Source organism: Triturus cristatus, chromosome 2_2 (genome assembly GCF_964204655.1).
Source record: "Triturus cristatus chromosome 2_2, aTriCri1.1, whole genome shotgun sequence".
NCBI lineage: Eukaryota > Metazoa > Chordata > Amphibia > Caudata > Salamandridae > Triturus > Triturus cristatus.
Genome location: NC_140582.1, coordinates 197,410,626 through 197,430,696, shown reverse-complemented (window position 1 = coordinate 197,430,696; position 20,071 = coordinate 197,410,626). Strand labels below are relative to the sequence as shown.

At 45.0% G+C, this 20,071-nt stretch overlaps 1 protein-coding gene across 3 annotated transcripts in view; it reads right to left on the bottom strand.

Moving 5' to 3' along the window:
• The window catches only part of RAP1GDS1 (Rap1 GTPase-GDP dissociation stimulator 1), a 629,061-nt gene that overhangs the window by 335,130 nt on the left and 273,860 nt on the right, over positions 1–20,071 (bottom strand). The gene's annotated exons all lie outside the window — the stretch shown is intronic.

Genomic DNA, 20,071 nt, shown 5'->3' with positions numbered 1-20,071 from the left:
AACACAGACTCTAGAGAACTTTGTTCAATGGCTTAATCATTCTCAGGCCCATCTCACATTTACCCATGAGTCTAAATCCAATGACCTGCCCTTCCTGGATGTCCTAATACACGCGGAAGAAGACAAAATTGGCACAAGTTTATACAGGAAACCGACTGAAAGAAATACTTTACTTCAATATTCCAGCTATCATCCCCGCAGTCTCCGAGATGGCCTCCCCTATGGGCAATTTCTACGGATCCGCCGGAACTGTAAGTGGCGCAAAGATTACTTCAGAGAATCAGACATTCTCATCCAGAAACTTCTTGATAGGGGCTACCCTAAACGCCTAGTTACCAGAGCCCGCAAGAGAGCCTGGTACTGCCACCGTGAACATTTACTCATGCCACACCCCAAAAAATCTATGACGAGGATTCCTTTTGTCTCTAAGTTCAGTCCCTGCAGCAACGAAGTCAACAAGATCATCAAGCGTAACTGGAAGTTACTTCAACCCTTTGAAACCTTCGATCAACCTCCACTGTTTTCATACCAACGAGGGAGTAATTTGGCTACCCATCTGGTACATGCCATTACATGGCCCACTACAGACCCCAAAATAAACACCATCACGTCCATGTGGGGACTACCTCCTGCCATCGGACACTATAAATGTTCATCTTGCAGTGTCTGCGACCTTACAGTCAATACTAAAGAATTTAAAACCGACAATCTGACCTACAAACTCAAAACATTCACCAACTGCAAATCCCAAAATGTGATTTATGCTGTCCGCTGCCCTTGCAACCTCATTTATATCGGACAAACCACCCAAATGGTCAAGCAAAGGATTATCCAACACAAAAGTAGGATCCACTGCAAGGTCCTTACTGCGCCCCTGGTCTCTCATTACATTCTCAAAAACCACTGCGAGACTGATATGATTTGGCAAGTAATAGAGCAACCTACACTCCCGCTGAGAGGGGGCGACATCAAAGCACTCCTCAATAAATGCGAATGTAAATGGATTTCCACTTGTAACTCAGTCCATGCTGGCCTGAACACACTTGATGAATGGAATAGCACCATTCTACTCTGAACCTTATCCTGACCCTTCGCACCCCTGTGACTTACTTCCATAACTGAGATAATGTGTTCATTGTTGTGTTTTCCCCTTTCCTTTTTTCCCCCCGTCCCCTTTTTCCCCCCTTTTCCTTCCCCTCTCCCCTCCCCTTTTCCTCTGTCCCCTCCCTTTACTAATCACAATGTAGTATCACTCTCATTATTGTAGTGCATAGTGTTACAAATTATTGTCTCCAAATGTATTATCAAATGCTTTTCACACATGACCTATCTTTCTATCTTAGTCTGTCTTCTCTGAGTTGTTCCTTTTTTCCCGCGCGCACCTCTTCCCTTTTCCACCTTCTAGTCTTTCCCGGGCCCAATCAGCCAGCTAGCCCCGCCCCCTAGTCGCGCTCACGTGATCACTCCGGCTTTGACTTCTACACTTCCCCGCCAAGGCCTCCCCACTCGAATTGCCACACGAAGCCAAGCTGCACCCCCGAACTGTTCCGGATTCATTCCGCACTCCCAGTAAGTACCTAACTACTTGTGGATGGCCTCCTAATTAGTTCACCACTTCATGTCCCTGGATCGCTTCTCATGGGCCTTTATATTTAGGAGTTCCTCTGACGGGACCTGGCTAAGCTCCGAAGATCCTTTCACCGCCCGGCGACGTTCAACCTCAGACGCGCCCCGCTGTTTCTAGATTAAATTGACGAACATCACCAGGTAACCCTCACTCCGGTCCGCCTTAACCTCGTCCCCCCCTTCATCCTTCTCTCACCCTAACCTTGTCCTCTCCCCCCCTTATTACAGCACACAACGCTCTCCTTCCGACGCGGACTCTCCTTCGTTGACTGTCCGACGACCCCTCAGGTTAATTTAATTCTTCCTTACCCCACCACGTCCTTTCTCCCCTTTTTCTCCCTTTTATCTTGCTTTTTTCAAATACAACTCGCCTTACACTCGGGCCCACTGTGGTCTTTTCCCTCTCCTCATACCTTCCCCCTCTCTGTCCTTACGCCCTTCTGTTCTTGCCCCCTGTACAGCACCGTTTGTAAATCTAACAACCCGGTCCTGAAGATGATCCTAACCTAGAGGATCGAAACGCCGTCGACCGTTCAGCGCCATTAATCGCGCAACATTTCTCTTGTGGTTTTCTCGTTTCAAACGATTGTCTTGAATTACCATAAATAATCAATTTATTTCCTCAACCACAGTTTATTTTATATAAATTGTTCACACTGTATATTATTTGTCACTTCTCTTGCGCCGCCGTCGCTGTTTTTCACAATTGTCACTTGTGTCGCCACTTTCACTTTCACATCCGGCACCAAGTACAATTTGGGTTGTTATTATTTATTATTATTTTCTCAAAAATGTATTTCTACAGTGCTGATACAACTGTAAAAATTACTTTCTCGTGTTTCCACGAATGACGCTCAAATGATGTTTTGATTTAAATACATTCTTCAAAAGTTTTTCAAAGAGTCTTCCTTTTTTCCCCTCGGTCTAATGTCTTGGACATACAATTTTAATTGTCTAGCGTAATAATACCTGTTGAGAATTGTTGCTCTTTCTTACGTTGCTATTTAAGGCCACGGGGTGGCAGTGGTAGTCTCTCAAGTGGTACGCACGCGGCCGTCGCGTGACACGAATGTGAAAGTGATCAAGCACGCGGCGAGCGATGCGCTTAATGAGCATGAGGAATGCCATATGGCACCTCTGCTCAAGCGCGCGCCCGCGCACATGCACTGCAAGCTGTAGCCGGCAGTAGCATTTTTTGAAGTCCTTACTAAGTCGTCAGACCAGCGCAAGAGCTGGGTCAGGCGAGACCTAAAAATGGAGTCTCTGCTCAGTGTTGCCAAGCTTCCATAGACTTCTTTGTGTTTTGCACTTTTTCAGGCTTCATGAAGGTGATGTAATATATACTCTCTCAACCTCTGGCCAACCAACCCACTTCGAAATAAGCCATATTGTAAAGGAAATTGACATAATCCCAGTTTTTGGCCGCTCCCTTCTTGGTTGGCTCTGCCAATTTCCAACTCCGTAGCAACGCACAACCCTTTTCTAAAGGTGCAGAGGAAAGGTTCCAGCCCTGGGTTACATATCTGTGAGACCTGGTTCAGATGGCCCGAGCACTAAACGCTAGATTTACATTACTTTAAATTCTATGGGCGACGTTATTTAATACTGCTTGCGACTACAGGGTCTGATTTCAGAACACATTTCTTGATTCAGAAAGACAAAAGCACTTTACTACAGTTTCTCACTCAATATATAGAGGGTCCTACCAGCTCCAGTTGCAACTTTTAAAAAGAGATGTATTAGAGTGTTGCAATGTGTGAACCTTCTCCAGGACTTGGTGAGCATTATGAGGTTTCAATGCACCACCAAATCCACTCATGCCCAAACCAATGTCTACCTCCCAAAATGTCCACAACAGCCTACCCAAAATCTGGGGAAGTCAAGTAAACACAAAGGGGTGAAATTGTGTGCCCACTGTCCAAAGACTGGCATAGTCTAATGGAATGCACTGCAATGAAGGCTATAGTTGGGTTGGAGCCCTTTTATCAGAACCCCTGAGCGTTCAGTAAGGTCATTTAAAACTTTTATTTTGAGGCATTTGTCCAGCACTATGTGTGCCTGCAGATCCAGGGGGCACTCATTTCAGTAGTGGGAGTAAAGATGGAGAACAGCAACCAGGGTCCTCAAAAGCAAACATTTTGGGAACTGCTTTACACACAGACAACGGTTTTCAACCCATGGCAACATTACCAAGTTGCCTCTCAGACTCCTTCAAACCAGAGGACGGGACTGAGGGAGTACTCGAAGTTCCTGAAAGCAACTAATCGGTTACACAAGATTTCCTGTGGTGCTGAAGGGAGAAAGTGGGTCACTAAGCATTGATGCAGGGGACGATCTTTTCCCTGGGCTCCGGGGAAGGCAGACACTTGTTGGGGTTTCGTGCACCCACACAGTTAGGCAACTTTGTATTAAGGGGCAGCACACACCTCACTGAGACTCCCAAAGGCTCTCAGGGAGTTGGGCTAATGAGCACCTCTTTCAAGCAGGCTCTCATCTGCATGTTGCAGTCCAGCAATTTCTATCACAGTAAACTAGGCACCACTTCTTGCAAGGCAGTCTAGCAGCACTTTCAGCAGGATTAACATCACAAACTTATTTACTGGACAACAGTCACGAAGACTATCCCTGGGAGTCGGTCATCCTCTGCTGTACTGGTGCACAGCTCCTTGCATAGTCATAAAGGATACTAGGACAAAGTACTGGTCAAGCAGTCTATTATTCACTCTTGGAGCTGTCCAATCGCCACTCATGCAAATTGTAATATTTGTGGGGCTCCTCCAATCAAATCCTGCATGATCACCACATGGCTAGAACATGCCCGAGCCATGGGTAACCATGTGCCTGCCCTTGGCTGGTTCCAACTGGCCACGGTACAGATGTGGATATGTCCCACAGCAGCCTCTGTTCTGTGTGGATGTGGATCAAGCGGGAAGAGGCAGCAGAACTGAGAGCGCACAGGCAGATACAGAGTGGCAAGCTTCAAATCAAAGATGCACTTCAAACCTCATCCACAGGAACACCTTAGCACCTACCTACAGCAGATCAGCTGGGAGGGAAAAGAAATGGTAGGCACCCAGGCCAGCAGTGGTGTGACTTCTAAGATTCTAAGTTGCCTCACTCATCACCCTGTACTCTAACCAATGGGAACACAGTGCTTAGACTTAAACCACAACACAAGATGCAGATTGAGGGAAATGGCAGAATGTATTATGTGGGGAAGGCCAGTAGGTAGCTCACTGTAAGGGACACAGATGAAATGTCTGTCCCTTTACTAACGATCACTCTGCTGCCAGCGACAGTATAATGAAGCCCAGACAGGGAGGGATGGAGACACTGTCTTGCTTGGTTGTTGAGCTCACTGGGTTCAGAGACAGCGGAGTGAAATTGCATAAAAGAGGGAAGCACACACTCTCCAGAGCCAAGTGGTGGATTTTCCATCCCAACAATAGCTTTAAGGCTCCCTGTCTATTGACCTCCTGGAGATGGCTACAGAAACCCTAACTCATTTTGTTATGGTAGATTCTATTCTACACACTTTGATGTCAATTGTAAAGTTTGTTTGCCCATGCCCACCGCGGTTTGTTTTCCCACTCACCTTTGCTGGCTCTGAACATGCTGTAAACAGCTGTAGCAGTGTCTTACTAGCTCCTGCTAAATTTGCCAGGCTAGATGCTTCTTCCACAGTATACAACATATTCTACAGGTGGCTATTCTCATGAATCAGTACGCAGATGACAGCTAGAACGTTAAGATTTTCCACAATACCTTCTCTGATCTACATCCTCTGAAAATGCAAGGATTGGACTAAGTAGTTTAGAGAGCAGGATGGATCTTACTAAGGGTCCTTTGGTGGACGTTTTACTACCTTGAGAGGATACCTGAATGCACTTGTTATTTGTTTCCACAAACCTTTCAGGGAGCTCGGCTCCTGAGATCGAGTACCATGGATGTTTCTGATTTGGGAACTCTTTTTACTAAAACCAATTGACCTCCCTTCCCTTGTCAGGCCTTGCAATGAAATCTATCAGCTAGCCCATCTTGTTAGGCGGGGGGAGGTGGGGATGGCAGAAATGGTCATAGCTTCTTTTTTGCCTTTGGCAGAAAAGCCTGGTATTACAATTTTGACACTTTTAAGCTGCACTCCTTGTGGTAACTAAGTATAATGAACTCCAGTAAAGGGCCATTTCCATTGATGTTTTAAAGCCATATGATCACAACCATGGACCATTGCTGTATTTGAAGTTTTGGGGAGGTAAAATTCCACTACAGCTTGCTTTGTATCTTTGGCTAATCCACGCCTGCGCCGTACTAATGTTTGGTCCTTCTGCATGTTAAAGCTTATTCTGTTTCTCTCACAAATGTACATTTTTAATTTATGAGCTTTTACTAGGTTTAATAGTTAATGTTTAAGACTGCTACACTCTCAGCACTAGGGTAGTGCACTTGGGACAGATGTGGAAGTGTGTTAAACCTTGTTCAGCTGCTTTTTGTCAATGTACATTCAGAATTCTAACTGAGCTTTCAACCACACAGACAAGAGACTGCATATACTGTTGAATGGAAGACCAAACTTGATTTTTAGGAGAATTACTTAATTCTTTAGCCAAATAAATAGATTACAAATCATTTAAAATGGCAATGGACAGTACCTGACATCACACTCATCACCGTATGTACTGATTAGCACTCCTGTCCACATTCTGGTTCTGTTTAATAGTTCAGCAATATTGGAAAGGATTGAGAAGCTTTGTTCCTACGAGCCTACCTTTAATCCTGTTCAGTGCCAACCTTCCCCTGCTCAGTCTCCCTTTCCTCTTATTACCACCAAGCATTTTTTCTTTAGCTAATACATAAATAAAACTGCTTTGATGGAAAGGAAACCAATGACTGCTCAGAGAAAATTAAACCCAATTATATTACATAATTATTTGATTTTCTTTAGTCTGAAATGAAGAGCGTATTGGACGCACGTGCCAAATGGAGACAGCTGCAGCACTGGGCTACTGGAGGAAAACTTCTTATACCGATATTTGATGAGCCAAAGATCGTACTGTCTTTATAAACTGTATAGTGGAATAGCTACTATCCTGTGGCATTCAGGTTTAAGAAAAATTTGCCCGTATTACTGGTCAACCTTGAAAACATATTTTATTTAAAAGATATGGACTTAGTCATGTAACAATGATGTACTCTTCTCTTAGGTTACTATCCTCTACCCTCTCCCCTTTACCTTCCATCTCCTGCTCAGTTCAAGTTTCCACGCTGTAATTACTTCTTATAAATCTGACGTTTCCCCATTGCTCACCAGTTCCGAAAAAGTAACCTTTACATGCATATCTACTGCGTGTTAAGTCTACAGCAAGCAAGTTTGTTTGATGAACAGTTCATAAAATAGGGGATGAAACAGTTTACACTTCAACATATATTCTAGTGAATTGATGATGTGCCCTTTGAATAAAATTAAAGCATGGCATCACACAACGCTTTCTGGGACTGCTGGTAAGGGGGACTTCAATCCCCAGGATCCTCTGCTGTGAAGGAGGGTCTTCCCGACACCTCAGCCCTCCCACTTAAAAGCACGCATGGCTGCGCGTGGGATGCACCCGAGCGAGGTCCGTGCCAAGACCAGGCCCGCCTTCCCTTGGAAGAGGCTGGGCCATCCCTCTTTCATTTTGACCGTTTCAGGTACTATGAACACATTTTCTTGTCATATATAGTCTGTTACAAAGTATTGAATCAAATGGGGAAACAGAATCCCTTGGAAAGTGGTTCCAAAGCTGCTCCTGGTTCCACTCTTGATGGCTTTTTACAGATGGCAGTTGGGAGTAGTTTGTAAGGAAATTTAACTGGCTGAACGTCGGTTATCGCTCGCTTCACCCCGGCCTCTCCCACCACCTGTGCACCTCAGTCCATTTTGGAAACAACACCCACCAACACAAGAGCAACGGTCGCCTGTTTGATATGGGGGGGTGGATGTGTCACAAATCTGTCAGGTGGGGCCGGAGATGGTTCAATCTCAACCACAAAGCAAGGGGCCCAGCTGGTTAAATGAAAAGAGCTGAATTAAGCACTAAATTGAAGGAAGTGTGTTTCAACTCCTTCCGCGGGTGGGGCCTCGGAAGTTGGGGAAAAGGACAAACTACTCAAGTCAGTTAAGAACCTGTGCAAAAGTCTCATTGAGGCTGTGATGGGTAAATTGAAGCCAATCTATGAACGCTTGGTCGCCACAGAATCAGAGATACGCAAGATTAATTCCCCCCCCACCCCACCCACGCAGGACTCTGTGGCACCACAGCTGTAGCCCAGTTTTGTGTCTCTAATCCACAAGGACCAGCTCTTTTCCACCGTCCCCAACCCCCCCTCCCAAGGCACAGACTATTCCGGGTGAGCCGCATAAAGCCAGTTTCCAGCTAGTACGCTAGCCTATAGTTCCAATGTGACTATGCTTGAGCAGGTGAGAGTGGAAATGTCACGCTCGGGTGTGGAAGGAGGGAGGGGGAGGGAGGGGAAGGTGGTGCAAGAGTGGCACTGGCATGCACAATGCTAGGCCAGGCTTCGGGATCTAAATCAATTTAAATTAATTTGCCTCCTGACGCTTGCCCATATGTCATTATGTTGTCTAATGTCCCCTGTTTAGCGGATGGTGTAGAGGAGTCATTTCCCCAACTGAAAAACAAGGTTTTTTATTGGCTTCATACCTCATCCTGAAGGTTAGGAGGGTGGGATGGGTCGGCCCCTGACTAAGTCTTTGGTAGGCGACTGTGTAGTTGTAAATTTCAGGCACCCCAATATTGTTCAAAATCTACTGGCCAACTGTATGCAATTGGGTGTGCCAAGCTCCAACATCTCTCTCCTTCCACTTGAGGGACAGGTGCATGTACAGCCATTTCCATTAGTGCAACCTCAAACTTTTTTGCTCCAGCTGAACTCTCCTCTTCCCTTTCCCAGGTCGATTGACTGTACCCTCAAGTAAACCCTGTTGACTGCAGCAAGAAGAGGTTATATTGCCTGTAGACCGTGTGTAGTAAGGAAACTTCCACACAAAGAAGTTCTGCTTGCCACAGACTGTAAAGCTCCTCCACCCCCCCACCCGACAGTGTTTGCATTTTTGACGATTTGCATGTGATGAGAGAAATTACAGTAATTTAAACAGCCGATTGCCCATGAACAGACGCAGATACCAATGCCTTGTTACCCAGCTCCCCATTTTCACAAATGCCTTCCTTAGCCAGGGTTAGACCTGGAATCTGTTGGTATAATTTCCCCTGTCTTTTTGACTCTGGTTTCCTGTTTCTCTGTTTTTGACTGCGTGCTGGATTTTGGTTTTGCTGGCTTTAGGATCTTGGGCCCTTTATCACTGCTGACCCGTGCTAAAGTGCAAGTGCTCCTAGTCTAAAATGTAATGGTATTTGGTTTCTCTATGATTGGCCTATTTGATTTACTAGTAAGTCCCTCATCTCATACAGTGCACCAGGTGTGCCCAGGGCCTGTAAGTCAAATGCTACTAGTGGGCCTACAGCACTGATTGTGCTACCCATATAAGTAGCCCTTTAGATATGTCTCAGGCCTGCCACTGCAGAGCCTGAGCGCACAGTTTTTAACTGCCATGTCGACCGGGCAAGTACACCTACTTGCCAGGCCCAAATCTTCCCTTCTATTACATGTAAGGCACCCCTAAGGTAGGCCATAGGTAACCCATAGGCAGGGTGCAGTGCATTTAAAAGTTGGAACATATACTGGTGAGTGGTACATGTCCTGGTAGTGAAAGACTGCATTGGAGCTGCCTTTTAACATCCTAAAAGAGTACTTTCCAATTGGGAGCTGATGGAAAATTGGTGTTTGGTGTCTCTGGACTCGCAATTTAAAGATGCATCTTTTAGTGAAGTTGATTCCTAAATTGCAGGTCTCAAAATGCTACTTTTAGAAAGTAGGAATTTTCTTGCTTAACCATTCTGTGTCTCTGCATGTCCCTAGAATACACGTGTGGGTTGGATAACAGTTGGGCTTTGTGAATTCACTCTAGACAGTCACACACAAAGGGAGCGGAGGTGTGCCAGGTATTTCCTGATGGCCCATCACCAGGGGGCTGATGGGTCTTCCTGAGCTAAAGTGGTGGTAAGAGCAGATACTTGCACCTGAATAGAGCTGTGCCTGTCCATCACAAAGCAGTCTCTTGTGCACTACAAAGACTTTTCTTCGAAGTTTGCCAAATTCAAAGGCTGAAATGGGTACTGGACCTCTGACACCATATTCTCGGAACACTTCTGGATTGAGGACATTCTAGCAGGATGAAGCACTGTGTTGCTGCAGGAGGGAATGCTACTTTGCTGTGCTGGGTTGCTGCTTGTTGCTTTTGTCCTGGGAGGGGAAGGACTGGACTTTGCTTTCTACATCATGCTTTTTAAGGTTCGCCAAGGGCTTGAGTTGAGGTTGCCTCCTATTGAAAGTCTCAGGGCCATCGAAGACTTCACCTTCAGCACCTGGGCTCCTCTGCTGGGTGTCCGAGGTTCCCAAGTGGTGCCAAATCCAGTTCCTTGGAAGTGATTTTGCTGTGTTCATCAAGAAGAAACTGGTACATCAACTACGAGTGTGACTTCTGAGCCGGCGCTGCTCTCTAACGCCGATGCTTACACCGGAGCCGTGGTCCCCGCTCAATGCAACTTACAACACAAGCCCGACGCCGCCGCAGAGCCTCCGAGGAATTTCCACAGAGGAAGTCCGGAGGACCGCATCACCGAAGTCCATGGTGCACAACTCCGATGCAGCACTGGTGGCCCCGTGATGTGACCTCGACACTGCAAAATTGACGTCCTGTGGCTTGACTCTCGTCACTTCATTGACCCGCACCGCCAGCGGAACAGTCAATGCCTCATCAGCTCCCCTGTGCCTTGCAGCGCCCCAGGCGTCACCGGTTCAACAACTCTGCACCTCCTCCAGGAACCGACGCCTCACTTTCTTCAGTGATGCCTAACCCCCTTTGTGCAACGCACCGTCCTGAGTACTGACGTGCTACTGACCTGCGCAAACAGTAAGGAACAGATGCCACACTGGCCCCACCAATGCCTCTCCTCCCCGGCGCCTCACAACATCTTTATTTTGTCATAGTTTTCCAAGGTGTTGTACTCAGGGTCTGAATGACTGTAGTTGGCCCCTGCTCCATCTCGGTCAGCCCCGAACATTGAGAATCGACTTAGTCAACCACGTCGTTATAGCCCAAGGTAGAACTATTTTCACCTGTGTGCATTGGATTTTGTCATTTTGGTCTTGTTTAAATCAGATAAATACTGCCTATTTTTCTAAACTGGTGTGGAGTCCTTTTGTGGTGTTTTGACTGTGTTACTGTGTATGTGTACACATACTTAACACATTGCCTCTGTGGTAAGCCTGACTGCTCTTGTCAAGCTACCAAGGGAGTGAGCAAGGGTTATTCTGAAGGTGTAACTTACGTACTCTAACAAGAGTGAGGCTCCCTGCTTGGACAGTGTGCAGTGTGCAAACCACTGCCAACCAGAGACCACCATTTCTAACAGCCAACAACCCAGGATCAACTAAAAACCTAACAATATAGAAAATACACCACCTTCCACGAGCATCCAATATTCCACCTTTATATCCACTTACAAAATCACTAAAGCCACTAGATATTAACAGAAATGAAAGTCTAGGAGTCTCACCCGTATCCCTGGTTGAGAGGTGACAAAAAAGTAGATACAATTTAAGATGAAAAATCTACACAAAGGTTCTGATCGAGACTACTCCGAGATATGTGACCAACTGAAAAGTAGAATTTTAAGAGAGTTAGGAAACACCTGTTTATTTTTCGACCTCGTGGGTTCATTAAACTGACCACATAGGAGAGGACAGCAGTGTCCCTGAAAGTAACCTCATAAGAGTGGAATGCAGGAAGGCCACGATTCGACGCTACACACACACTCGGCTGGGAACACAGACGAGAAGGCATAACCATCTTGCCCCACCTTGCCCTTCTCCCCCCAACGCAGCAGAGCACCCTGCGCACCAAGAAAATAAGTGAGGGCATCGACGCTTTGGGCTCACAACCTGCCTGGGGGTCCCCCCCCCTCCCGTCCGCTGCTTCCCGCGCACAGTGCACAGCCCCGCTGTGCCCCACTGGACAGCTGCTGACCCCCCCGCTACGGCACATGATGATCTCCCCCCCCCTCCCCCTTGACCCCACCTGAATTTACGACCCTAACCCCTACTCCCCCTATCGCCACACAAGCGTAGGGAACAGTTTGTTTACTGGTCACGTTCCCTGACCGGACTCCTATCTTATCTCGGATAACAGATGATGGACGCGTCGTCTGGACTCCCCGAAGCGATACCCTATTAAACAAACACCGCTCTCTGGCAGCAGAGATGCGATGACATACGCGCCCTACCAGGGATGGGTACATCCAGAGCTCTCAATGAGATCTTGACAAGGGTACATTGAGTTGAATACTGGACATAACCCCGATAACCAGCGGCTTCAGGGGCATAGCGATGGGAGGACGGATGCGCGCCACGCAGCCCACACATGGACTCTAATTATGAAGCTGTAGACTGGACTTGCCGAACTTAAGCGTTAGCTTTTATGCCTCAGTGAGCTATACCGAAACACTGCTGCCACGCTCCGGCCAGCATTGCGAACACGACGCTGACACTGTGCCGCCCGGGGACCCCCACGTTCATGATTACCCACGACGATTTGTGCAACTCTCAATAAGGGCCTGGGTGACGACCGCAATGGCCACAATGCGGGCTGGAATACTGCGTTATCTTTGTTACCGACACTAAGAATAAGAGAAAACATAGACCTGTCATTTATCAAGGTAATTACCTAATGATTGTAACAATACCACCATGTACAACGCCGCCGGACCCCCGGGTTACCGGCTGAATGGCTGTGTCATATTATCTGGAAGCATCTGCTTAATGTCTACTCGATTAGCCACCATGGATGGTGAATGTATACTGTATGATGTCACAGCTGTGAAAAATAAAGGTCTTCCAAAAACAAAAACAAAAAAACAAAAAAAAAAGAGTGGAATGCAGGAAGATGGCCATTGTACTTATTTACTGGCCCCATGAAGACAGTTTCACCACAAGATGGGGCGTGATTGTGGTCTAATCTCAAATGTTATTAAAACCAATGAGGAAGGAAGAATCACTCGCACAGGTTAAGTCCGAGACAATGAGGACTGAATCTGAGGTACATGCTTACCCAGTATCAGGTGCCACTAAATATGGGATTCAGCACTCATGACACCGAGCACTAAAAGCAATAAAAGGGTGGGCATTCAGCAGCACCACATTTAGACAGAACTCCAGTCTGAAGGGATGCTACATTATGCATTACATATCAGACGTATGAAAGCAGAGGGCATTGCCTTCACCAAACCTCCGTCATCCTTAAGTCTGGAAAATCAACATTTATATGATTACACATTGTCTTCCCTGGAAACCAGAAGGTGTGTTTTTAGATAAAGAACGGGGCTACAGTCTCTCCCTCGCACACCAGAAAAAATATCTATCCATTCCGTACAAGCAAAGATAACAATTATGCATGCTCATGTTTAGAATGTCATATATCCAAGGGGATGGTTGAAAACTTCAAACCTATGATGCGACTCTGAAAGTCTCCTAAAATTAAGATCTGCACTTTAAGCACTAGAATGCTAAATTAGTCAGTTATTGCACAATAAATACTGTAATGGACATTAATTATGCTGAAGGTAATTTTTTTAAAGTGCAAAAGTGGGTGAAATCACCATAAACCAGGAAAAGGCACATGAGATTGTATTGTCAAGTTGATAATCCTCCAGGACGAGAAACTCAATTTTGGCGGAGGATGGGAAATCCATACAGTAGTATGCCTCAAGGTGATCTGACAGGATGGTGCTTGACTAGTAAAAGAGGGCAGGGGCTTGGAGGGCCACAAGAGTTAAAGGTATGATGGGACCATTCCTGAACCAGACATTCATTCATACCCTATTGAACAAACATGAACATGGGTCACCAGCCTCATTCACAGCCCAAAAGGGCTCCTGGATCAACGGGGAAGGACACAGGAGCAGGGTGTGCAGGTATCTTGAGTGTAATTAATAGATAATCAAGCTTTCACTAAACTAGCCTTTGTCGGAGTGAATGTACCCCGAGGTGCCGGGGTGAAGGAAACCTGGGATCATAACTGGGTACTCAGAATTGGTTGGATAGTAAGACCAGAAGTGACCTTTTTGTAAGTATTGTCACCTACTTTAGTCTCAAGGATTAAGGATTGGGGCTGTAAACCTCAATGGAAAATTCACAAACACCCTCCATGATACTGGGTCTAGCATAACACTGTCAAGAAAGTGTGACAACTGTGGGTCAATGTGTACTGCGCACAAGGTAATAGTGGTTTCCATATATGATCTGGATACTGCAGCCTACCACTGGATCTCTGTTGTTGGCCAGCAGAGTCCACTAAAGTAATCATTAAGAGAACGGCTCTACCAATCTGAGCAGGGGACATAAGTCCTCTCGGTCAAACATGCGCCAATGTGATTGGAAAGTACAGGCCTCTGGGTGTGAAAAAGATAGAACGCTTTAAATCTGATGAAAAATATCCTTATCCTTCCTTCCAAGAAAAAGGAGAACTATTCCTCCAGTCTGGATACATGCCTTTCTACTAGTTGTTGATGGACATGTACACAGTGCTTATAATTAAGACTTCACAGGTGACCATGCACACCACAGCATAGCAGCAAGTCGTTGGGAGCTCCATTGGCCACGGCAGTTCCTTCCACTTGCAGATTTGAGATGGAGTCCTGTTCTGCAGTCAGCCTCCTAGATTTTCAGACCAGGGTCAAGTCCAGACTGATGTAGTAAAGGATGGTATGCTGAATCCTCCAGAACACAGTCTGTTTCTACATAGGTGTAATTTCTCCCTGAGGATTCTCTGCCAAAGGAATGCCACATGGTGGCTGTAATTTCTCTGGTAGAGGTTTCTCAACTGGAACTTATGCTCAAAATCAGACCCAAACAGAATGCAGGAGGTGAGGCTTTCTTTATTGCTTGAGAAATAGCACCCAGAGGTTGGTGCTTTAATTTTACCTGGGCCTAACTGCAACGGTATCAGTACCATCTATGTAAAATGTATCTCAGTCCTACCGGCAGGCAGTGGGAGCCTTTTAAGCGAGTTTGACTGATTAGGTTCATAGTTTTTATTCAAAAGCCGTTTCATCTCCTGATAGATAGGCTTTGATCGATAAAGGTTAAAGTAAAGTGCCCTTCCAAAATTCAAGTCAGAGATGATTCTCTCATCAAAGACAGATTAAAAATAGCTGAAATAAAGATTCAGTGACATGTTTGAAAACCCGAGAGGCTTTCATGGAGATGCCAATTTGTAAGGCACAGGGTGCTCGTGGACACTTAGCTCTGGGGCCCTTGGTAGGATCACTTTCAAGCCTGTGTAGGATCAGTCTAATGTGAGTGTATATCGTGCCCCCCCCGAGCTGCTCTGTATTACTGTGTCTTGATACAATGCAAGTCTGCATTAGACTTCATAATTGCTAATGATTTTCATCATCTGCGGCTATGTTTTAAGTGCAAAATTACAATAAAATGGTTTATTTAAAAAAATTTGACAGGCAAGAAATGAACAATGACATGTTAGAACCACTTTATACCTCTGTAAAATTGGCTAGGGTTTGTGGGAGGACAAACATCACAGTATGTTTACTCTCCCAACGGCATAGTCAGAATCCAACCTCTTCCTTCCATGTGGCCTGCTTAAGGTCAAAGGATGAAGCAGATTTAAATGATCCATGAGACAGGAAAGAAAGTTTAAATTCAAAAACAGGGTGGAGTTTCTAGACTGGGTGTTTGGGGTACAAGTTGATGAGCCTACCAGAACGTCTATAAACAACCTCTGCAGTTAAAACAATTCTCTGTCTGAACGAGGATGATTCAACTTGCACGCCTGACTAGGCAAGGTCAGGAAGCAAGGGTTGGAGATGCCTCTTACCGCTTGGTGGGCATAATCGCAGGGAAGCGGTCCTCCAAAACTGTTCACTCTGAGTTACTTTTAAATGAAGGAAAGGCTGGTGGTCATCACGGAGTGCGTGTGCTGCCTAAAACAAGGCTGCATGCGCAAGGACAAAGTGCTACGTGGCAGCTTGCTGCCAATGAACTACAATTCCTAGCAGGCCATGAACTCCATCAACTTACTGGATATCATTTCTACTGCATCATGCAGTAGGCAATTGTGATACAATACTGCTTCAGTCAGGCCCTCTCTACACGCAACTTACATTTCCTTGCCAAGACCATTGCTTCCTCCAGATGGTCACTGATGGACATAGGGAATACAGAGAAGTTTTTAGAAAAGCTATGATGTGGATGAAAATGAACTTTGAACTATTTCTATAAACATTTATCTGAACTCTTCATGACTAGGGCTTGCTATGCTAAGTATTATTCTGTGAAGGGACAAGAAGGAGTCCTAAAGTGGACTATGTTGTACATCTATATAGCAATAGCAAACGATACACAAGGAATTGCCGCTCTAGTAGGCAAATGCAAATTGCTGATAACAGAATACTAGTGTTGCTTATTTGCAGTTGAACAGAAGTCAAGTAGAAACTAGAAGTCCTTTTCCATAAAAAAGTGCATAGTGATGAAGCCTGATGTAGTTATTCAAACTAGAGACTCAAGTGTTCGTGTATATATATTTGCAGTATTCCCTATGTGTTTGGTTTTCAGGAATTATCAATTTTACATCAATGGAAAGAGTTGGTTATACAGTGATGTTGTTAGGATGTATTCATAGACTTCATAATGATAAGTAACTGAAGATATTTCTCTGTCTTGTAGATATCCACTACATCCCGTAGGCATCCTTGATCAACATAAGCAATGGATCAGAGTGGTGAGCTCCTTTGTGTCTATTTTCTCCCGTATCCCATTCCTCTTTCCCAGTTCCATCGCAAGCCTTTAAATTCCTGTGCATGTGGGGTCTAGTATGGAGGTGAGAAATGGAAAAGCGCATCGCTACCATATGATCCTGAGCACGAAGGATGATACATCATGACATGCCAGAGTGGTACCAAGCAGTAAAATATAGTCCAGTTCCAAAATCTAAGCATCTTGCTCTCCGACTGGCATCCTATAACTTATTCCCTGGATATCGCAAGCATCTCAGTATTCGCCAGAGTCCGTTTGGGAGTAGTTGGCTAAGTTTGATAAAAGAGTAAAATCCCATGGTGTTCTTTGATAACCCCAGGATCAGAAATTAATACTCATCTCCTCTTCTTTGTGCAGCTAACACTCACAAAATGCAAATATGATCCTGCTATGTTTCTCTGCCAACACAAGGTGTGCTCCAGTCACGTGAGTGGTAGATGGATAAATGCTCTGACCTAAACCAAACATGCACATATCCAGTCAGAAATTACAGGTGCTTGTAGTGTGCATTTCCTTGTAGCTTTATAAAACATAGTGGGTCTGGAAGTATAAATCAAGGTGCTCCTGCTATATGCCACTGGAAGTAAGGCATTGGAAACCGGAATTTTAAAAGGGCAGACCCCTTTCACCTATTAAATGGATTAAACATCACTAGTGGATAGGGAATAAGTGATTCATTAGAGATTTTTTTTTTTTTTATTTACTGTCAATTTTCTTAGCAACAAATGAAGCAGTGTTCCATTCTTGGTACAACATAACCGGCGTATTGAGGATGTTGCTAATCATTAGACTAGGCAAACGCTGTTAGACCAGTCGGCAGAACAGCAGCAAAACCAGCAATCTGTGAATGGTCTGAACACTAGAAACACACATTGTGATTATTGTGAAATACATTTTGCATACACATTTTGAACAAATCCTCTTCAAACTAGATTACAGGATTAATTACATACCCATGTCTATGTCTATGATTGAGGGGAAAGGTACTAAAAACACAGACAAAGTCACAAAAAGTAAGGTTCCGAATACATCTGAGTTGTTGCAGGAAGGTGTGAGACAAGGTACACAGGAGGGGTAGCCAGAACTATACAAGTCATGAGCTTCTAGATAAAAAGTTCCAATAAAAGCAACCTCATTAAGCTCAACATTCTCATCAAATCCTCATCTTTCTGGGCCAGTACTTAGATTTCTAGCATCAGTCTGTTGAGAATCTGGTTAGGAGGCATAAGCACATTGGATATGGAGAAGGCATGTTTCACATTGACCACTGGTATGTTTCTGCTTGTCTGGGCTAGGAAGCAAAAAAAAAAAACAATTAAAGGAGAAATTGAGATGGTGCAGCCACGAACACTGCCTCAAACAAGTATCTGAGGACCCCAGGGCTGAATCCAGAAACCAGTATCCATCTGGGAACTGGAATGTGAAACCACAACTTCCAGTAGGAAGGGGTGGTTATCTTCAAGGAGGAATAAACATATGGGGAGTGAAATATGCAAGATGGAAAAGTGTTACAGGGTCTTCTGCCAGAGGCGACAATATCACAAACCTACAGGGAGCCAAAAATGCAGGCTCCCTGACCTCTTTGGAAGACTCATGAGTGGAGCTAGAGGCACATCTAGTCTTCTGACAAAGAACCTGTCCTGTAGTAAAGAAGAGATCCTGAATGGACTAGGGCCACTCAGTCTAAGTAGAGGTCCTGAAGGATGAAACCTGGGAATAGCTAAGGCCACCAAAGTTCTGGATGGGACCTTTGGCACAAGGTAGCAGAGCAGCGAAACGAGACTTCCTTTTTTTCCTTATGGTACCTCCAGAAATCACGGATTTCCAAGTATAGCCAGGTCTAAAATGCAATCTCCCACATTGTTTTGATGCACGTATTTGAAACCGGGTTCTTGTGGGCTTAAGCTTTCAGCTGCAGATGCATGGTATCACACAATACGTTGTGCTTTGGATGGGTTAAGGGAGCCATATTAACAGGATGACCGTTGGTATTTGACGCAGGCCTATCCTTACAAAATACATCTGGCTATTACTGCATACTGACACTTCAGAGCAATGCTCTAGTGTTAGGCTCCATGATCAACATGGGCGTGATCCATTGTAAGCCTGTGTGGAAATCTTAGGAAAAGACTCATTGGACGCCTGTGTGGGAATATAGAGAAAGTCTGTTGTTGGACAGTTACAAAATATCTGAGGAGTTCAAGCAGTTAGACCTGGTCAGCTGCAGAAATTAACAAAGTGGACATAATTGTTAATGTCCATTTTGGTCAGGCATCAAAATACATATCCTCAACACATAAAAAATATGTCAAGAGAGTGGTACTATAGTTCTGTTCCTGAGTAATGGATTTAAGAAACATCAGAGGAGAGTGGATTACAAACAGATCTGTATACCGCTGTAATTGATTTTTGAGTACTCTCGGACACGTAATCATATATGAAACTTAAGTGCACGGGCTGATTACATTCTCAAGCACTTGTGAAACAATCGAGAGAATCAGCTTCAAGGGAAATTGGACTGCATATGCTTTAAGGCAGTGACTGCAACCATTAACTGAATCCCAGGAATAACTGCAAGGAAGCGGATGGGCAGGAGAAAACTCCTGGCCGCAAAAGACACCACATACGACCCCAAAGGAAAAAAACAAGAGCGAGTAAGCTGCGCTAGGTTGAATACCATTCGCCAAAAGCCTGCAGTCAGTGAGAGCCAGCAAGCTAGATAGCATGTGTGGATTTCATGGTCCCCAAGTGCAAAAATACTTGGGTCTCTTTCGATAACAGGGCATCCCAATATTCTGCAGGAAGGGGGCAGGTAGTAGCATAGCCAGTGTCTCATGGGCCCTAGTGCAAGGAAAGCAATAGGGCCCCTGGATGCTGTTTGGATTATAATCCAGCAATAATGAGGAATAAGTGGGTTCCCGTCGCCACGGCACCAATAGAAGCTACACCCCTGCAGGTAGTAGTTACATTTTAAAACACCTGCTAGCAAGAAATGAACAGCAGAACATATGAAAAACGTTGAAAAGAATAGAGTTAAACAACTGGGTCCTGTAGTTCCAAGGCCCATTGTTCAGGACAATATGAGCCAGATCAAGGTTACTTTTCTTCTTACAGCACAAGTAAAACAAACAAACATGAGATTTCAAGGATGCACTGAATGATTGCACAAATCTTCCTTGTTCAACGACTAATGACAACACATGACTGCAGAAATAAAAACCCTCCAAGTATTGGCCTTCACATCACCTCTACAATGAAAGACTTTGCCTCTTGCCTGACTATCTTCTGCTTTCACATTGGTGGGACTGGTGGAAGGAATAGGACACTGTATCTGCAGAGATACGATTCTGTAAAAACGATTAAAAAAACTTCAAGCACTACCAATTTCTCTCTTTTTACAGCACAAGTAAAGCAAACAGTATGCATGAAGACATGGAAATAAATACCAAATGGGGAAAGGAAAGCAAAACCCAGAGTACACCCCATAGTCTATGACCAT